Raw genomic sequence first — 8,159 nt, forward strand, 5'->3', positions numbered from 1 at the left:
TATAAGACTTTAGGTCAATACACTAGATAATAAGATGATAATCAACATGTAAAAATTCAAATCTATTAAAATTGTAATTGGAGAGAACTTGAAACTATAAAACTAGTTTCTACGTATTGTAGCTCCTATCATTTGTCTGACTTCTAACGATGACATAACCTACACTATTTATTATCGTGATAGCAAGGAATAAAAACAAACTGAACTGCTAATTCAAAGAATGTTGAGATGCAAACAAACTGAACCGCTAATTTAAACAGAACTAAATTCTAAGAATGTTGAGATGCAATGACATTGGCATAGCAACGATAGGTTAAAAGTAAAAATGCATTTCAATAATGATGTCATAATGAAAATTTTATATTAGAAATGAATTAAAAATGAACAAGGTAGTAGTAAAGAAAAAAACGTATTGAAATGTTTAAATCAATTAGTGAAAGAAAAGAACATCTAAATCTAAAACGAGAAAATTAGGAAAATAGACAAAACAAGAAGGTCTAAAAAGTAGTTAGTAAAAGGATCGTTAGTAAAAGAGTGATAAGATTGTTTATTCTCTAATGTTTATCCCAGTAGGTTCTTGTGAGTGAAGTGTTTTAATCCAAAATTGTTCTTTAGTTTTTCTATATTCACACGTTTTGTTAAGTTTATCAATGGCAATGGCGTGAAAATCAACAGTGGTATGATTTTGTTTGTTGAAATGTAAAGCTACAGCTGTGTTTTTATTGTTCTTGATGTCTCGTAAGTGTTCACTAATTCTGATTTTAAATTTGCGTCCAGTTTCTCCAACGTATTGTTGGAAACATTTTTGGCAAGTAATTAAATAAATGATGTTAGAAGAATCACAATTAACTGACTGGAAAATATTAAACTGTTTATTTGTAACACTGCTGGAAAAGTTTTCGCAAGGATTAGAATGAGCACAAGTGGAACAACTTTTTCTGTTACAATGGGTGAAACCAGGTGGGGTCAAGGTGGAATGTAAAGGTTTAAGGTTAGTTTTGACTAGAAGATCACGAAGAGTAGGGCATCTTTTGTAAGCAGGAAGTGGAGGATCCGGAAATAAAGTTTTCAAATTTTCATCAATTTTTAAAATGTAATCAAATTTGTTAAATACTTTTTTGATGTTAGAAAGTGAGGGATGATATGTGGTGACGAATGGTATACGTTTAGAGTTAGTGGTTTTTATAAGACTTTGTTGCTCAAGAAGACTTTCACGATTCATTGCTTTAGCTTTATTAATGGCATCAGTTATGATTTTAGTTTTGTAATTTCGTGTTTTGAGATGAATGCTTAAAATTTGGCTGTGTTTATCAAAAAATTGAGTTGTCGAGCATATTCTGCGAAGGCGTAGTGCTAAACTGTATGGAATATTTTTAGTGACGTGAGATGGATGGCATGAGGTGGGTAAAAGGTATTGATGTGCATCTGTAGGTTTACAATAAAGTTCTGTTTCAATTTTGTTATTAATAATGTGTACAGTTGTGTCTAGAAAGTTTATTTCATTTGAAGAGTAGTTTAATGTGAAGCGAATAGTGGGGTGAAGTGAATTGGCAAAATTAAAGAAGTCTAAAAGTGATTGTTCTCCCGTTGTCCAAATGATAAAGATGTCATCAATGTATCTTAAGTAACAGAGTGGCTTGTGTTTTGTAGATTGAAGTAGCTGGTTTTCAAAGTTTGCCATGAAAATGTTAGCATATTTCGGAGCCATTTTAGTGCCCATGGCTGTGCCTTGAAGTTGTAAGTAGTTTTTAGAATCGAAGGTGAAGTAATTGTTTTTTAAAATGCAATTAACAGATTCTTTTAATAATGTAATGAAATCATTAATGTAATGAAAGTACTAGTCATTTTTAAGATTACAAATTAGCAGTAAATATTCAAGTGGCCCGCGCAACCATTCGTAAACTACATGTGGCCTTTTGGCCAAAAAGGTTGGACACCCCTGGTTTAGAGTTTGCAAGTGTGAAGACTAGGGTTGTAAAAATACTTTTTGTGTAAAATACATGTAAAATACAAGAAAAATACATCGACGGAAAAATACATGTATTTTTCGTATTAAATTAAAACTTATTAAAAGCTCGCGTCATGCTCCGGCAACAGCGTAATGGCAGGGAGCATCCGCTCGCTACGCGAAGTTCTTGGTCCTTGTAGTTCAGTGGTTCCCAAACTCATTGTCGCGACCCAAACGAGGATCGCGAGGATGCTTCTGAGGGTCGCGGAATGGTAGGCCTACATAACAACGTATACAAATGAGGACTTTTACACAACCCAACCATTCCAACTGCGGATTTTAGAGCCCTGTATATTCTTTTTTATCAACGTTTAGTGATTGTACTTAATACCTTACTTGCAATGGCCTTATAGTCTTCTACAGATATTATATATTGTGATGTCACAGGCGATCTAGGTCACAATTAGGTCATTGTTCTATTGCGGACATGTGTAACCGCCCACCACGTTGTTCTGAGTGGCCCGCGTGGTAGGCTACTCAGCATAATGTTAGTTCACTTACATCAAAGCAAGTTTAAGGTTTAGGGGGTTTATGTAGAGCGGAAGCTTTGTTATGTAAGAATACTGCCTTGCAATTTCGTAATGCGAGGATAGCACTTAGAAGCTGTATGGAGTTGTACAGTACCTACAAAACTGTACAGTACGTAGCTAGAGATTTGTTGGTGCTAATTGCTAAATAGGTGCTGTTGGATTTGATTTCAGCTTAAGTCTCGTAGGCTACTCGCAAGTAGACATAATTTTCACTGTAAGTAAAAGCATCATCACGGTAAGCAGACAAAATTTTCGGTTTATTTAGTTATAAAATACGAAAAATACAGAAAAAAATACGAAAAATACATGTATTTTACATTTGTATTTTACGCACAACCAAAAATACAGTATTTTTACAACCCTAGTGAAGACACATAAAGCTTGGAACAAAGTTAACTGTAAACATGTGATACGCTTTGTCTTTAACTAAGCCACTTTTGGCTTCGGAAAGCTGCCACATCCTTCTCGTCAATGCGAGAAAAGGCAGATTGCTATCCACTTAATCTTTTGATTTTTGTATGATGAAAAATAAACTTTGTTGTAGAATCTTAAACATATGAAATTTATGTAGTTCGAGTTGGATTTACAACTTAAACTGGAAAATGGGGTCACAAGATTTTACAAGTGATGTCAAAGAGGCGCAGCCAATCACGTTAAAAAAATCTTCTAAAAATGTAGGTCTCACACTGAACAATAGAAAAAGTTCACTGTCTGCCATTAGATTTGTACGCGATTTTCGATCAATGGATAGCATTGCAAAGTAACAAGGATACAAGGGCTTCAATAGTTTCTGTTTCGTCTGTACAAGGTGACCAAGGCCTAGAAGCGCGGGATTAATACCGGCAGGAGTTATGCATTCAGGGATTGCAGGAGCTGTATTGATTTTGGGTTGAGATGAAAAAACGAATAAGGTGCTCGCTTTCTGCAGTAGACATGCATTCCCAGTTCGACTCCCAACTTAAGCTGGTTGTTGAAGAAACACTGCTCACTTCTAACTACTATTGTAATAGGTCAGGCAGGCGGAGTTTCTAAATAAAAGTCAAGAAAAATGATTGTGGACTCTGCACTCTTATTATGCTGAAGGCTTAGTATAATGGGGATCTTATCTTCTCGTCCGTTTATTTCATTAAAGAAGGCACTGCTAAAATTAAAGTTTCTGTAATTCTAAAATAAGGTCAAGAGCAAGAGATAGCTCACCAGCACCACTGAAAGTGTACTCGATAGCGCAATGTTCGCCCTCTCTGCACGTCACTGCTCTCCAAGAAGACACCTTTTCCACACAGTCTAAGTTTGCTCGGTTTTTGTAGAAGTGGTTTGCAAAGCAGGTATAGCACTGTATACGTTCTCCTGAAACAATTAATATTTCATATTAGAAAGACTCAAGCTTTCATTTAACTAAAACAACGGATGATAGCATTTTGAGATCTATGTTTATTGGAGTTCAGAAGTTTGTCCTAATTTGTGTTTTTATTTATCAAAACAACAGGTACATGTCCAACGTAAGTAAACCAGTGACATGTAATAGCGCAATACAAGAGTCTACCTTGATTTTAGCCTGTGCACAAACACATACAATACACCGTGTGTGGCAGAGCATTTTTTAGAACAACATTTTGGGTATTGGTTTGCACTAGTATTTGCTTGTTCTGTAGTTCTCATATTCTTCTTCTGAAGATAAAAAAATTTCCATGATGTTCGCTTAGAATGTTGACTGCGAACGTCTATAATTCAACGGTTGGCAAACTGCGGCTCGCGAGCCGCATGCGGCTCTTCAACATAAATTTTGTGGCTCTTGCATTGAATCGTAATATTACAAAAAAATTAGGATTATACTTTATAAATGTTATCTCGCGCTGTCAACCAAGCATTGGCGTACTTAGGGTATGGCAGGCCTGGCTCGAGCCATGGGCACCACATTGATATCGGGCGCAAAAATCGGTTGGCATAAATTAAAATCTTCAAAATCTAATTTGCGCCCAATACAACACAAAGATCAAAAAGGAGTCTCTCTTTTACTGTAGCCATTGTTAAACAATGGAATTGTGACGTTGCAAAAGCAACATTGTGCTTCTCCTGGCTCATTTTGCGTTCACTCAGCAACAATTGGAAGTTTAGTAACGTTGCTAAGCAGCGATTAGTTGAAGCCTAGAAGTAGCACCAGAACTTACTTATTCATTTTTCTACAAATTTATAACTTTGTAAAATGAAAACATCGTGCAACCTTGACAAATGAACACTTGGAAGAATTAATTCGCACAGCATTAACAACTTATCGTCCAAGTTTTCAGAGATTAGCGAGTCAAGTACAAAACTGATATGGATCATTGCGTTTTTATTGCTGTTATGTTATTTTGTGTCAACTGATTTTGCTGCTCGCTGGTGTTTATGGTTTACCTGCAAGAGGCTCTTTCTTTGAACAACTTTGCCCACCCCTTGTCTATATTGTGAGATATTTTCCGATAACAATAAGACTGTGCCATTAATTCTAACCAATAAGTTACTGCTGGTGTAAATTAGCCGTGTTTCAATGTGTTTAACTGGTTTTATGCATGTAAAATCAAGGCTGTGGAATCGGAGTCGTGGAGTCGAAGGGATTTTAGCGTGTCCGGAGTCGGAGTCGTTGAAAGCAAGGTCGACTCCGACTTCATACGATAAACTAAAATTTTTTAGCTTGTAATCTTTTTTTCAAATAATATTGCTTGTTTACTGAATTGTGTTCTAAATATTTTCCAGAAAATTGAAGTATCGCATTTGTTTTTGTTAAATTTTGTAAACTTGCTGCTTAATTTACGATTACAGCTTGAACGAAATTGAATTAAACAAAATTAAAAAAGCAAAGTTAAAATAATCTGGCAACACTAAAGTCAGAGTCAGACTCGGAGTTGGCCAGTTATAAACTGAGGAGTCGGAGCCATATATTTTTAAATAAAACAAGCAGGTTTTGCAACTAAAAAAAAAATATTTGTAGAGATTTCGCTGCCGTAAAGGTGGTTACATTAGTATTTTTATTTAATTAACATTAGTGCAAAATAACAGTGCAAGAGAAACTATTCAAGCCTATCTCTCAGACTAAGTCAAGCAAAGTGAAAAAACAAATTAAAAACCTAGCTAACCTGACACAGGAAGTGAACCAACTCGGATTGCGACAAAACCGTGCAAGTTGATGAAAGTTTGCAAATGGTTGCAATCAAGTAAAATAAAAACAATGAAATTGAAAAAAACATGAAATAGTAATGAACTGTGCAATGTACCTGTAGTTATCGATGATCTACTTACCTGATGCAGGAAGTAATCCAATTAGGGAGACAAAAACTGATAAAATTTGAGAAGGCAACATGACGGATAGACCACAAAACGTCAAATTAGTTTATTGTTTTTACAAGAAAACAGAGCTAACTTTGTCTATGTTCTGTCAAAATCAGCTGCATAGTTCATCAAGGAGCAATACCAAACTCTGAAATCCACTTCCTCTAGTCCAGATCTGGTCAGATCCGTACCTGATTTTGTAAAGATCTGGACCAGAGAAAGTAGTTGTCTAGGAAGTGACCAACTTACTCAAAAGTAGAAAAATATATTAAAAAGAGATCAAGTCAAGTTTTTGAAAATGATAAATGCTTTGAAATGATAAAAGTTATAAATACACCACCCATTGGTAAGAACAAGCTTAAATTAAAAAGTATTCAAAGCTATGCGCATGCAAACGAATCTACATCATGTGGCCAGTAATTTTGAACAAACGTTAGCCACACGTCTTGTGGCAAATCGTAATTTTCGGGTATTTTTGAGTCATACGTCTTATATTAATTAATACTCAGCATGATCCATCCTGGCATAGATCATATTTTCATCAAACTTAACAGCAAAAATCGATTAAATGATTTATCTCTCACTTGGGATTTACTAGCAGAAAAGGTTAGCTAAATCTACAAATAAGTTTTCACCCTTGGTTACAATTCAACCAAAAGAATCATGGGAAGCTATAGTTAAATCTTGGAAAATATGCATTTTGCGATGTTAAACAGACTCGCATCTCCCAATTTGAAAAGTTTTAGTCTTCAGAATAAATGTTTGACAATCCTGAATTACTACACGGCATGCAACAACTCAGCAAGTGTTTCAACTAAGCAACTAGGCTACATTTCAACTACTGCAAAAAGCAGTGATGTACGCGCATACAAAAAATATTGACGCCGTCAGCGTAAACGCAAACGTTCGAAAATGCATACGCCGTATGCGTCAACGTAACTTGTATAAAAAAGTTGGCGGCGTCAGCTTCAGCGCATACACTAGCGTAAACTCATTTTGTTTCCTAGGTTCCAAGTATTCACACGGTATAAACTACTCGAAACAAACAAGTTTTATTTTGAATTTCCACGAAGAAACACAAGCACCTGAAAGTGTTCATCTGACATTTTGCTGCGCTTTGGTTTCAATATGTGTTTGCCCATTGAAAACATTTTTCAACTTATTCAAAATTTGGAAAGTTTGATAAAAAAAAATGCAAACAACAGCTAAGACATTAAAAAGTATGCGTTGACGCTATGCGCTAAAAAACCGCGAAAACTTTACGGCGTAGCCTCAAGGGACAACTATCCAAAAAATGTGGCCGCAAGCGTTAGCGCAAACAAAAAGTCTACGCCGCAAGTCTAGGGCGTAGAATTTGCGGCATACACGTACATCTCTGGCAAAAAGTCATCAAATAAGATTTGCTTTTTCATCGCTTGCTAAATTGAATTTGCTCACTTGTGGTTGTGCCATGCCATGCTTCGGCTTGTTCATTTGTTACTTTCTTAGTTTCATCATTTGCGCACTTCAGTCACTTGCTAAAATGTTGCTGTTCAGTTGTTACTTGCTCAACTGCAATTTGCTCAGTTCACAACTGCTGACTTGTAGGAGACATGCATGTGGTTATGACGTGTCAAAGGAAAAAACATAAAAAGCATATTTTTGAATATCTGATAGAGATGATTACCATTTGCACCAACTGCCTGATAGAATTCTCTGTTTCTAACCGAATTTCATTTCAGTAATTAAATTTACTGAAAAATGCCTGAAGCAGAATAAATTTTAATCTCCCTGTTTCAGCTTCAACAAACAAGTTTTTCTCAACTACAGGCCATCAAAACAAAATTTAAAATATTCCATTTAAAAGCTTTCAACGTTTACTTTTATTACAAGAAAACGCATGAGTAATTTTAATCTTAAGCTTGATTATCTGATGACTGCAGCATAGCTGATACTTTATTGAACGTTCAAAGATATGTAACAAGCTTTGTTTATAACACTTCTGGTGACAACAAACCTGACTTTATCAAGGAAGTTGATTTATAGAAGTGCAAAGGTAAAGGTGGTAAGGTGGTTCCACACTTGATTACAAGTGACGGAGATAAGAAGATGATGTTCTTATTGTACTAAGCCTTCGGCACAAACGAGAGTAGGGTGGCCAGTTCCTTTTTATCCGCAGTCTTTCCTTCAGCCATTATATATGCCCACCCAGTTTATTACACATTAGTATTACACCCTTGGTGTTTTCAACAATCAAGTTAAGCCAGAAGTCGCATCAGGTTTGCATAATTGGACAACCAAGGCGTTGCAGACAACGCCATCCCATCGCTGTAGAA

At 35.7% G+C, this 8,159-nt stretch overlaps 1 protein-coding gene across 1 annotated transcript in view; it reads right to left on the reverse strand.

Moving 5' to 3' along the window:
• Nucleotides 1-3,810, reverse strand: part of LOC145781468 (uncharacterized) — a 46,039-nt gene extending 42,229 nt beyond the window's left edge. The window contains exon 1 of the mRNA XM_082593230.1: nt 3,736-3,810. The gene's annotated coding sequence lies outside the window, so the exon portion shown is untranslated. The remainder of the gene's footprint in view (nt 1-3,735) is intronic.
• Nucleotides 3,811-8,159: the final 4,349 nt, after the last annotated feature.

The sequence above is a fragment of the Aplidium turbinatum genome, chromosome 1 (assembly GCF_918807975.1).
Source record: "Aplidium turbinatum chromosome 1, kaAplTurb1.1, whole genome shotgun sequence".
Classification (NCBI taxonomy): domain Eukaryota; kingdom Metazoa; phylum Chordata; class Ascidiacea; order Aplousobranchia; family Polyclinidae; genus Aplidium; species Aplidium turbinatum.